The following is a 13584-nucleotide window of genomic DNA, read 5'->3' as shown; positions in this document are numbered from 1 at the left end:
TAAAATACTGATCCAATTAAAATGCATACAAAGTCTTAAGCATTACTCTAAAGGAAGGTTATCTTCTAAGTGGAAATTCAGAATTAAATCCAGCAAATACTTGAGCAATGAGATCATTAAACTACTAAAGACAGCTGTTCAAATGCTTTAGGCAAAGTGAGACAGTAACACACTGAAATGATGCGATCCTGAAATATTTTACTGTGTGCACAACACTACAGTTCAAGCTGATTGAAAAAAAGAAAAAGAAGGAAAATAAAATTTAAATACAATATTAAACACAGAATACCTTGAACTTTACAAGCTGTTACAACACAAGTGCAAAGTTCTGAAAAATCTTCAAAAGATTTCAAACCAATCAAAACCCAAATGCAAATAGGAAAAGGAAAGCAAATCACTAAATAGCACACAAAGAAAGCCTCTCTTAGAAGACTATTTCAGGTGAACTTTGTGATGACATTAACTCTGGCTTTTGAAGAGAATGTATGCAAACCTGATATTCAAGCTGTTGGAAGATAGTTTCTTCCACTAGAAAAAAATGTTCAATGTCCACTAGAATGAAAAAGGTGGTAGAATGCTATTCCCATCAATATACAAGTATTTAACCAAAGGTCATGTTGCAATACTATAATTAATTAGATTAGAAAGTGAATAAAAGCAGCCCAATTTTCTTTACCATGCAACACAATCTCCATTGGTCTTACTATGAAAGACAAGTGACAAGAGCTTGCAATAATGGAGTTAACTTCCTTTAAATATTCTCTTTTTAAATATGATTCAAAATACACATTCTCATCAGAGGCATGGTTTTCTGTATTGAGTGGCACCAGAAGGGCTCAAGAGAGAAATTCCTTCTCTTGTAACATAGGCATCAACAAAACCAATTTCTACAGTAAGATTATCAAAAGGATAATGATGTTATAACTGTTGTCCTAAAACTGTTAAGTTAGATTTCACAATTTTTTACTGTTAATGTCAACAAAAAGTACTGGAATATATTTATGATATATCTGATTTTAGAAACTGTGATCATCATTGATTATAACTAAAGTCAGCGAGGTCTGAGATTATACAAAACAAGAAAACAATTAATTCCTGCAAATACATTTGAAAGTACTCAATAAGTCCCTATCAATTAAAGAGCAGTTAAAGTGAATTTGCAGAGTGCGTTTATGAACATTGCAGTTCAGTGTTTATGAACATTACAGGCTTAGATCATCTGGCTAGGGCACTGTAATTCTAAAACAATCCCACTCCATTCATATATAACTTCCATCTCCATATAAAGTATATGCTTTATAAAAGACGGCTTAATACTTATAGATCAGTAATGCTAAGAAATCAAGCATGACCAATAGCACAGAAATCCTTGTTACTGATTGTTCTGTCGGAACACGTATGTCAAATCTCAACAGAAATATTTCTCTTTTCTAAAATGCAGATATAGAAATATACAAGTCATTTCAGGTCATGACCCATGACATTTTGTAATTAGTTCCAACTAATTAATAGAAATACTTAAGAAACTAGATTAACCATTTCATCCTCTTGTGAATAGCATGCAAGAAAAGGCTAACTTCCAATCTATATTTTCATGAAAACACTAAAGACTGACATAAAATCATGAAGCTATTGGATAAAACCTGGATATAACATCACCCTTTTTTATTCTGCAGGTTTTAAAAGTACTCAAATACCTAACTAAAAAACTGTAGTTGATGTTTTTCTGGCATAAAGTAGAAATCAAGGGATCATTCTATTCTCCCTAAGAAGACAACAACCCATGCATTGATACTATGTAGAAAATGTTATAATTTTCTGTTTATGTCAGCTTAGAAAAACACTTAATGTAAAAAGAAAACACTAACCCTACTCTACCTCACCCTACACACACACCCTTTACTGTCCTCACTGTACTGTAAAAGTAAGGTTACTTTTTCTGGAAGCTGTGGTTAAGAGGGACAGAAAAATGTAAACCGCTCTAGTTATTACAAAAACTTAGCAATTTCTTAACACAAACTCAAAGCTGTGACATCTTTCTTAATTCAAGGGGTTAAACTTTAGAAACTAAATATGATTCCCTGCTTTTTATTATACAAGGATTATGCTGAAGTCCCATAAAACCTTTCAAACAAGAGAGGGAGAGAAAAAAGAGACTGGAATTTATTTCAAAAATTGCATAATTTACAGAATTTACTGAGCAGATTACCTTCAGCAGATTTCTCTCCATGTGAAGAGAGATAATACTGAAATTATATCAACTTTCACCTTAGTATGAAATATTATGAAATAACCTTGAAAATTCCTCATTACTAGAAGTCTCAGACAAGTTCCATTAAGGGTTTCAGTTTCTGTAGGCTTTAATTTATTTCTCAGACAGCACACTCCAGAATAAGGCTGGTCATAACTATTTTTTCAAGCACTGTACTCACAAAACACTTTGACACTACCCATGGCAGCATACCTGACTAAATCCATACAAGAAACACCTGGGCAAAAGAGTTCTGACTTTCACACTCCCTTCAACACCACTACTGCACAACTGTATTTTGTGCATCTTGAAATACAATTGTCTCCAAAGCCCCACTGATGTATTTGCCAGCCAGTTCCCTTGTCTGCTGAACTATAAAAGGTCACTAAATCACAAAATTAAAGAGGAGAAGTCAAAAGAAGAGTCAGTAGACAAAGCCACTGCCTCTGGGCCTCCTTCTGACCATGGATCACCTCCAGCACTCCTGCTGACTTTTTGCCAGCTTCTCAATAGGTCTACCTGTCAAACAAATGGCTCCTATAAAAAATGGGGTACCAGGCAGTAAATTTTCTTTAAAGTTATTACTGCTGAATACATTAGTTCAGATACATAAAAAGCTGTGAGCAGTACTGTTTCTACAACTTGAGCCTATACTATCCTGAGCAAATGCAGGGGTTTTTTAAGAAAGCCAAAACTTCTGAATACAAAGGCTGTTGTAATACCCCTTCAAACCCTACATGGTACACTGCCTCATCTGACTCCTCTCCTCCACTGCAAGTAAATGCAGTTCTACTTCTGCTTACATCTTCCACAATGACTACATTTACTTCCTTCATCCACCACATCAGCACACTAAAGCAAGACTTTCAATGAGAATACTTTAAAAACAACAACAATAAACCCCAAAGAAGAAATAAGGAGTCCCAAAATATCAGTCTAATGGAATTTAGGGAAAGTATCATCACTAATTTATCATCTGACAATATTTTTATGCCAACTGAAAAATACATTTTTTTTCATTACAGAGATGGAATGACATTAAGCAATCTTGCCAAAGCAAAAAAGATAATTCCACATCACAACATGTAATTAAAACCACATGGTTCCCATAGGAACAGATCAGGAAAACAAATAACTTGGTGATGGACACAGCAGAAGAGCACAAACAGAATCGGGTAAGTCAATGCTCAAGAAATGTTATTTTGATAAGAGCAAGATTTCCAGAACTTCAAAATAGTGTGAAGATTCTCTAACAGCCTGACTGACAGAAAAAACAACCTATGAGGTTAATATTTTTTTTTTTTTTGGAATTACTTAACAAAATTCATTATATGTGTGATGCACAAATTAAAAAATTACAGATGTATTAAAACACATTCCCTAGAAAATTCACTTCAGATGTTTGCTTTTTTATGGGTTTTTCCCCCCACACACTCTTCTTCTTTCAGGCTGCTATGCCAAAGGCATTCATTTTCACTACTGTGAAAATCGATTCACACAGTAGTGCTCTGTATAGGATCTATTCTTCTATACAGGTGGTGTCTGTTCAGCATGTGTCTGATCAACTGGGTACCCACTCTCATGGGCAAAAAATACAGCACTTTCAGATACTCAGGTACATTCTGAGAGTATCATAATATCCAGTACAGATTCATCATAAATAAGTATAGTTGATATTTGTAGAGTGTCACAACTTGCTGAAATCCCAAGGAAATATTCCAAGTTCATTCTCTCTGAAAATTATTTAGAGGAGGATGAGGATTGAGACCACTGAATTAAGAGAAGAGGGACAGGACAACTTGGCTGTCATCTATAATTTAATTTCATAATCAAGTCAGTCTCTCAACATTATTAAATTATTCTCTTTCAGATTTCCTTTTAGTTTTAACAAACTAAAATGTGCCAGAAAGTTTAAAGAAAATGGGGGTATGTTTTGAATGTCCTATTCATTACTTTATCAGTATATATAAAATACCAGCAAAGGCTGAAAAATGCAAGTGAGTCTGCAGTTCATAAATTTTAGAGATTCTTTCCTGATGGCATACCTTGTCTGACAGAAGGGGAACAGTATCTTTGTTAAATGAGTTATCCACCTACATAGCTCTGCTAAGGCCAAACAGCACAGCAAGCCCTTCTCAGGAAACGTGAGCATTATTAGTATGCTTTTCAGACATTCAAGCCCTGCTGGGTTTGTGAACTTACCCTTATTAGCTGGCTAGAAGCTTATTCAGCTCATCTTCTTCCTTTTGCCATGTTTTTCAGATCACTTCAGCTGAGAGGATAGCAAAGGTTGCTTCTGACAACACCAACCACTCCAAGCTGAGCTGAGCTGAGCTGAAGCTGCCAGCTGGAACCAGCACAGATAAGCAAGAGCAGGGTCTGAAACTGACAGTTTGATTTTTAAATGCTGCTATCTGCAGTACTTCTGAAAACCTGAGCAGAAAGACAGAAAGTAAAGCTCCCAAAATAAGCTGAGAAGAAAGATGGGACAGGGATAGAAGGTGTATTCCACACTAATTTTAATTCTTGTGGATCCAAGCTCTAAAGTTAAGAAATTTACCTATAAAACAAAGAGGAAGCACTCATGCATGCATACTACAACAACAACAATAAATCATCATCATCATCCTGCAATAAAGTCCTGACAACTGCCAAGGCTGAATTCAGTTGCTTCTTAGTCTGAAAATGAGTCCAAGTTAATTCTCACCAACTTAGAATAAACTGACAAAACTGTGCTCTGAGTTTCAGACAGCCTCCAATTAGTTTCAAATAACTTTAAATATTGCTATAAGGAATTATCTTCCTCAGAACAAGCATGAACCATCCAAGAACCATAAATAGCATATGAGGCAGGAACGAAAATTGCTCAAAAACTGGGCCTGGGGCACCTAAAACACATAGAAAACACAGAAGTGAATTGGCAGGAGTAACTGCACAGCCAAATACCTTGGACTCCTGTTAGCAGAGAATTTCAACATCTGTTTTCATCAAGGGTATTAAATATGTCCCTAAATACTCTGAAAAACACTAGGCAAGGCAACCAACACAGACCAAGGCAAACAGACTAATTCCACAAGGTTTAGCTCCTCCTGAGGAAGAGCTCCCCAAACAAACAATCAAAAAAAAAAAAAAAAAAAAGAAAAAAAGGCAAAAAGCTCCTCAAACTATCACAATTTTCAGTCCTACTTATTCATATTTCAGGCCCAGTATTATTTAGGGAAATACCTAATTATTTCAACCAGCTGGAACTACTTTCAACACAGTATTTTTTAACAGAAGAACTAGGTTTAGAATTAAAGCAGAATTATCATTTACATCACTAAGATATGAATCAGTGTTGCTTTTAATTTTACCAATCTGTCACAGTGATGAAGGGTACTTACCTGAAATGAATTCTCTTCCTGTATGAATCAATACATGTATTAGAAGCACAAAAGAAGTACTCAGTAACAGGTAAAAAAATAAAAAACTTGGAGGCGATTGGACAAAATGGACAAAACCATTCATCATTAATATGCAAATAAAACATTAATTGAAATCAAGATTTGAATATAAATAAGGAATTCATGTTCAGTTTTGTGCATTATCTTCAAGTGTCCATGTTCCTAGTCTAGGCCCAAACGATCAAAAGGTTGGTTTTTAGAACACTAAGATGTTTCACCTTTCAAGAATGCTTCTTTTTTTCCATTTTTGTGCCAGTCAAACCTAATTGAATCCACTTTACCAAAACTGCCAGAAATTAGAAGCTGCATTTTGGGTGAGTAAGCATCTTAACAAAAAGGATGTCACCCAGCTCTGTATAGAATACTGGCTTCAAAGTGTGAACCCCCTCACCAATGGCTGCTTTGTACCCAGCCCATCAAAGTCCTCCAGACTTGCTCCCAATTCAGAAATGCATTGTACAGTCAAAGTTTTAAGTGACCAGAATAAAGATACTCTCACTCAAAGAAATATAAATAGGTAGGAAATGAGGATCACTTTCACAAATCCAGCTGAGATAGACATTTATAGTATTAAACTGAGAGGTTAAAGATTACTAGATTAAGTGCTTATGGATTTCTCTCATTTTCCTTAAATTTGCCACCAAGGTTTACATTAGAGTATTCCTGTTTAACTAAACTTCACAATAAACTGACTTCATTCATCTATAAGATTTACATCTCTTCATGCTGAAATGACCTCATGTCATGTCACTATTGTGTATTTCGTGATAAGAAGGTCTCATTCCAGCAATAAAGCCATGTGGAACACATTACTCCAAGGCCTATTAAGTACAAAACATTCAGCATTTATTTACTGCATGGTAGTGAAGAGAGGGAACAGAGTCCTTAAAAGGTTATTTAGACTATAGCATGGAGACTAAAATATTCCCAGCGTCCCATTGATTTGACAGCCTGCCATAACTGCCTCATATAGTCTTAATTGGAGCACAATACACACACACATACTGTCTTCTGGGAAAACATTCCCAATTACAAAGAGCCACGAGAAGAACAGCACTGCCTTTGACAGCTGGAATGCACACATTGTCATAATCCTACTGTAAGTGAAAGGCATGCATCTTCCTGAGCTACAAAAGGTGGTGTCAGGTTGAATCAAAGTCAGAGTTGCAGGCCCATCCACCTGCGTGACACACTGATGACTCCAGCTCTTGCTGAAGGGAGGAAAATCGCTCACTGTTTTTCTTTACCTATATAACTCATACATCTATTCAAATCAGAAACAGCATTTGGGGGAAGAAAATGCTCTTCAAGTCTTGGTCTCCATTGCAAATATAACAGCTCCACCTTGAGGCAGAACCCAGCGAATGTTAGTAGAAGGTGCAGTCAAGCTGAATATGCCTATCAGCATACAGACAGCCACAACTACCCAAAACATGGATTGACATCTCCCAGCGTCCCTTTCTTCTCATGTTCTTAGCATACAAGCAGGCATTTGTGCACATGATGCATGTGTTTGGACAAATTTACTGGAGAGAAATTAAATATATATCAAATAAACATCAATTTGACAGAGCAGTTCCCAAGGATGGTACAAGTCAAGCATAACAAGGCCTGACAGAAATAGTCCTTCAGTCCTTATCCAAGCTTCTCTCTGAGTAGTGCACACAAATTTCAGACCATTAATTTTTTCATTATTGTATTCTTCCTAAATGAAGAGTAAAAAGATTAATACATTTCAATGTTTCATTTAAATCACTATTCAAATATTCTGAGATAACAACTTTAATACACTGCTAAGCATTGTAAGTAAGTAATCTGATTTTCAAGTATTAATGACATTATTTATAGTTAAATGGGTTATTTTAAAAATTTAAGTGCTAAATATCAACTTGCATGTTCTTCAGACTACTTCAGGAGTTTTAATTGACAGTGTAACAGTATTTAGGACTTTTCTAATAAATCAAAATTATGTCAGTTAGATTGACAAGTCCAGACAGACATAAAACCTGTGATGCATTTAAATGGATGTTGATTAGAGTACTGAGATAGATTGATTATGGCATGTATTCCATATTTGCTTGAAGATGATCAGTAAGTAGGAACAGGATTTGCAGCAGGAAATCAGAGTAGGCTATACCTGTAGAAAAAAATGATAATAGAATAATGGAAAAAAATCATCATCAATTGAGTTCATCACTCTACAGAGGGCATACAAGTAGTCAACTTGAGAAAAGTCTGGAATTAGCCATTTGTGCTGGTTTTAGCTGGGATAGAGTGAATTTTCTTCACAGTAGCTGGTATGGGGCTGTGCTTTGGATATGTACTGAAAACACTGTGGCAAAACACAGGGGTGCTCCAGTTATTGCTGAGCAGTGCTTACAACCAGCCAAAGCCTTTTCTACTGCTCACACTGCCCCGCCAGCAAGGAGGCAGGGGTGACCTCAACTGACCAAAGGGATATTTCATACCATCTGACATCATGGTCAGCCTGTGAAGCTGAGGAAAGAAGGAGCAGGAGGACATTGGAAATGATGGCACCTGTTTTCCCAGGTAATCAGCACACACACTGGAGCCACATTTTTCTGGAGATGGCTGAACACCTGCCTGCTCATGGGAAGTAGGAAACAAATTCCTTGTGCTCTGAGTGTGCACAGCTTTTGCTTTCCCTATCAAGCTGTCTTCATCTCAACCCAAGAGTCTTCTTACTTTTACCTTTCCAATTCTCTTCCCCTCATGGCAGTGGTGGAGAGAGGGGAAAAATGGAAGTGGCTGTGTGGTCCTTAGTTGTTGGCCAGGGTTAAACCACAAGATCATTCCGGAAAACAAAAACCAGAAAGAGAAATTACTGGGGATTGACAGAAGCACAACTTAGAAAACATGTTAAGAAAGTTATTTTGCAGGTAAGAGATATAAGAGATGAAAAGAGAAATTTTGCCCTATTTAGGTGATTGGGAATTCTGCCATTAAAGCTTAAGAAAACAAATCCATCCTTGGCATATAGGTATGACTCATTCTCTCTTTTCTCTCAAGTGTATACAAACTCACTGTGACCTTACCAGCACTGACAAGAGCTCTCTAAGACTGTAAATATTGCAAAACAATTAACCTAATTTATAACCTAATTAAATCCATTAACCATTGAAGATGATGAGAAGCTTCATTAAAAAAGCCTTTTTTGCTAGTTCCAAGATGACAGGAATGTTAAATAGACTTTATGCTTGGATAAAGAGGAGATAATGTCTTATGTTTTTTTCTTAAGTGAAGAGTAATATACAAATATATTTCAAATCTATTAATAATTTCTAGCCCAGACTATGACTCTTCACAAAAAATACAGGGCAAGCCTGTTACTTTCTTTGCCAAATGCTTTATTTCTAACTTTATTAAGGGAAACACAATGTTATCTTGATATGAAAATGCAGCACAAAAATAAGCATTAGTTTGATTTTAAAATTCAGGCAGCATCTATAATTTGCAATGCAATCTCTTTTATGGCTTATTAAAATAAGTGTTATTGAAACATAATTTTAATTCTATACAGCTGAACAGACTCATATATATTTATGACTGCAACAGATGTTTCTACGGGCTCATTTAGAGCACTTCTCCTTGCATTCCCCTCAGCTGATGAGGTGCCCTTCTATGTTACAAGGAATTCCTTTTACATCACAGTGGTACAGCTGGTTAAAAACACCATCTGCACTCATAAATGCCTGGATTGTATTTAGCCACAACACACAGAACTTGAGAATGCCTACTGAAAGCTGAAGTTTTACATTATACTAGATGGCATTTGCACACATTCAATTTTTAAGTCCCTAAATACTGTTGATGTTGTCAAAATAACTCAAAGTAGAATTTTACCAGCATTTGTTCTGTGGTGGCCATTTAGATTGACACAAGATTAAACTGTGATTTAACTTCTGTTTTTCCTAATCAGTGTTTTTTTAAAGTGTACATCATAAGCAATAGAAAAAACTTTGCTCATTTCAAACCCATTCTTTAAAACCACTATTTTCAAAACCAGTTACACTGATAAATTCCATTTATAATAGTCAGTAATTCACACACAGTCCATAGCAGTATTTACTACCACAGTGCAGTGAAGCCCAAACACACACACTGGGTTCCCACTGCCTGGTAAACAGCAGTCACAGCTTATTTCTAGAAATAGGTTTTAGGAGCTCTGATCTTCACAGGGCTCACTTCAATCTGCTGTAAAACCACCTTAGTACAGCCACTTTTTCAAAACAAACTAAAATCTATTTTAACCTGCCTCTTCATCCACAGGACTCACTTCTATTAACTATTTTAGTTCCTGTAACTAAATCAGAGCAAATAATACATTTCTGCTCCTTGACTGCATGTGTCCAAGCATTCGTTTTCTCACAGCTTTTTCCCCCAGCTCAAACCAACTTACCTTGGAAGAATTATAGCCAGTAAAATTACTTCTGTGTCATTTCAATAAGGAAAAAAACAGTGTTTATATAAGTAGTTGCACTGAAGCCCTATAGAAAATTTAAAAGACATTCAGACATAATTTTAATTGATCTGATATTGATTTGCTAGTGACAGAAGTTCAATCCATAGCCTGAAAACTTTTTCACTCATATTATAAGGAAGAACCAACTCACCTAAGAAAGCTTTACATATATAATTGTACTCTTCTGCAAAGGGGTTAAGTTGCTTTCTAGTGACCTCCATCCTACCCTTTCAGATATCAAAAATCAGTCACAAGAAGAGTAGATAAAGTGAGATGCTGAGAACATTGCTGCAGAACACATGGTTGTCTAATTTGTAAAGATCACTCATGTCACAAGATGAGTGTTTTCAAACATTGATAAGTTGCTAATCTTTTTGTAAATATTACATCTGTTTTGTGTATGCAGCTTCTGCATACACAAAAAACACTCAACCTTTAACATAATAGTAAAACAAAAAATAAATTCACTGTTTCTTCTATTCAAATGTAATATTGAATCCTTTCAAAGCTATTTTCTGGACTCCCATGTCTGCATTTCATAGATTTGATTCACCAGAGTTGTTAAAATTCTCAGTGAGTGCCAACCCTTACTTCTAAAAACTAAAAAGAATTTTGAAAACACAACACACGGATGATTTGATGATTCACCTCTGCAACAATACTCACTTTGAAGAAAACACATGCCTGGTACTTACAGCTTCTTAAGCTCTTTTACACTTATGGGAGAAAATAATATAATTACCACAGAGAAATTCAACTATAGGAGGATCTAAATACTCTCAGTTTTGTTTGTTGTTTTATGTGTGGTTGGGTTAATTTTGTTTCTAACATTTAACTGTACTGAAGCTGCAAACTTCAAGGGCTTTGTTGAAGAAAGGTCAGTTTTGCCCTACTGAAATAATCAGGAGTACTAGTTTGACAGCTTAAAAGGACAGTATTTTCCAACCTATTCCACTATTGAGATGCTTTATAAATCAAAAATATGTAGAACCAGAGTGAATAAACATGTATCAATAAGGCATTTTCTTTCTATTGTTCAGAATTTATTAGCAGCTCTACTAATATTCTTTTGGTTCACCTTTACTTATTAGCAGACTTGAATTTGGAAACCTTTATAGGAAGAGAGAGAAATTTATTTTATTAATTAAACATTAAAAATAATTTCAGTGAAAGCTTCTCCAGAAGCCTTGAGGAGGTTTATTTGTTACAAACTGCTGCACTTCAGGTAACTTACAAGTCAATTCAGAATCTCAGAGCTGTGCTTTGGTCACTGCTGTCATTCACTTTAGCTACAGGATTAAGTGTCAAGTCATAAAGGGAGAAGAAAACAACTATCACATCTGTCTGAAGTTACACACCCCAGTAAAAATGTGTCCTCAGACTGGGAATTGCAGTAGTTTTGTTAATTCTAAGAGTCTGATCTACTTAAATAAGTACTTTTGGTGAATAGGTGTCTGATGAGGCTATCAAAACAAATCAGAGATGGCATTAAAATTGACAGGGTGTCAAGATGTTGAGTCTACCTGTCAGGTGGTAGTCTTGGCTAAGATGGATGCCAAAAACCAACCTACTTGTTCTCCAACCCCTTTTTAGGGAGGCAAAACAAATTGCTTCTGAGCCAAGAACTGTCTATCCCACACAATGACACACCTCCTATTTTATTTCAGAAACTGAAAGAAAGCAGACTAAACTTCTGTTATAAAGCAGTTTCACTGTCAGCTTTAAAAGACTCATCTCCAGCACTAATTGTGCTTTTCAGAAAGCAAGTTCTCTAAGAGAAAACCTATAGAAATTAAATAAATACAAGACTTCCATCAAATCTCTCAGAATGTTGTGATTGCCATTACAAAGAAGAGTTTCACTGAGAATATGTATTAAATTCTTAAAGGTGGAACAGCTTTGACCCTGTCTTGTCCTTATCTTCATAAATATGTCTTCTAGCTTTATTTAGCTGATTACTTATGTTCTGCCAGCTTGTTTGCAATGTTACTATTTGGGGACTTGGGTATTATTCATAATAACAACTGAATTATTAAGATAGATTTATTTTTCTTTAATCAATGCTATTTCACATAAAGTGCTAAATTTAGAAATTATGTGAGGAGATTTCACAGTTCTAAGGTATTTAACAGCTGGAATTCAGACCACACATAGATGACATGTTCAGGGACTTGGATGGCCAAATTTATGCACAAGTGAAATCTCCAAAATATATTTTGTTTGTCCCAAACTTAAGATTTTATTTCCATTCCGATTATATGTATGTAATGAGATAATAAACTGAGTTATAAACAATGCAACAGATTCTTTCTAGATCTGCCAGCAGACTGAATAAAACAGTTTTATACAGTAAACCTAAAACTTAATTATGACACACTGAAGACTTATGTTTAGTCACTGAAAATAATTATTATGTCATATTTCATGAGAACTCTCCCATCTATTCTCAAAGTCCATAAATCTGAACACTTCTTTGATGGGAGTATTTCCTTTTAAATTCAGGAGAATGCTGCAGCAGAATTAGAATTAGACTAGTCTTATTTCCAAACATCTTATTGGTTTCACTAAAGGAAAGTGCAATAAGAACAAACCAGAAATTGCACTTGAAAATTTGTCTCATTAGCTCCAGACTTAAATATGGTGTTATTTAGTTAAATTTCTGAAGTGTTTTGAAATAGCAAACCAAAATTAAAAAAAAAAATAAATCAGAAAAGTTCTTCTGAAAAGAACTATCATAATTTAACAAGATCTTGGTCATGTACCTTGGGGTTTTAGTCAAAGCTTCTGTGAGAGAAAAACAAGCCTGGAAAACAATGTGTACATCCTTCATGAATTACTAGAGCCCCAGCAAATTACTGTGGATATCCAGGCAACCATTCACCTGCTGCTATTAAATGGGAAAAGAACAGTTACCTTGGCAACTGCTGTATCTCATATTGCACTCTGTTACTTCCCAGACAAAAACATGGTCTTCAGAGAGAGTTGTGGAGACTGTGTGGATTTTAAATTTTCACTGATAATGTCCTCAGGGACACCAAAACAGACTTATAAAGACATCCCAATTCTCAATTAGAGAGAAAAGAAATTTTCATTATATGAAATGAAATGACAACTAGGTATAGTCTACATCTTGGTTCATATATGGACCATAAAAGTTGTAGGGTGGATTTTGTTTCCCTTTAATTAACAAAGGAAGAAATTATTAATCAGATTCTTCAGGAGATTCATGTGATACACACATGTTTTATAGAAAAGAATATAGGCATGTACTATGTATTTTACAGTTCCTTTAGAATTGTACAGATTCCTTTTTAAATGCACTGTAGGACACAAACTGTGGCATCTCCTAGTGACTGCAGTGCCCATGCACATCACATACGAGCTAGAACTGCTGAGATTTTAAAGAG

At 35.3% G+C, this 13584-nt stretch overlaps 2 long non-coding RNA genes across 2 annotated transcripts in view; one reads left to right on the top strand and one right to left on the bottom strand.

Moving 5' to 3' along the window:
* Positions 1 to 6518, top strand: part of LOC139592296 (uncharacterized) — a 44742-nt gene extending 38224 nt beyond the window's left edge. The window contains exons 2-3 of the long non-coding RNA XR_011679954.1: positions 3277 to 3426; positions 4514 to 6518. This is a non-coding gene — a long non-coding RNA (uncharacterized lncRNA). The remainder of the gene's footprint in view (positions 1 to 3276; positions 3427 to 4513) is intronic.
* LOC139592297 (uncharacterized) overlaps positions 6519 to 13584 on the bottom strand; it is a 28106-nt gene continuing 21040 nt past the window's right edge. Inside the window, exon 3 of the long non-coding RNA XR_011679955.1 lies at positions 6519 to 7831. This is a non-coding gene — a long non-coding RNA (uncharacterized lncRNA). The remainder of the gene's footprint in view (positions 7832 to 13584) is intronic.

Source organism: Agelaius tricolor, unplaced genomic scaffold, assembly GCF_023055355.1.
Source record: "Agelaius tricolor isolate 1412-34295 unplaced genomic scaffold, bAgeTri1.0.p SCAF_8, whole genome shotgun sequence".
In the NCBI taxonomy this organism is placed as follows: Eukaryota; Metazoa; Chordata; class Aves; order Passeriformes; family Icteridae; genus Agelaius; species Agelaius tricolor.
The sequence above is the reverse complement of the archived record's forward strand: the minus strand, read 5'-3'. Positions and strand labels throughout refer to the sequence as shown.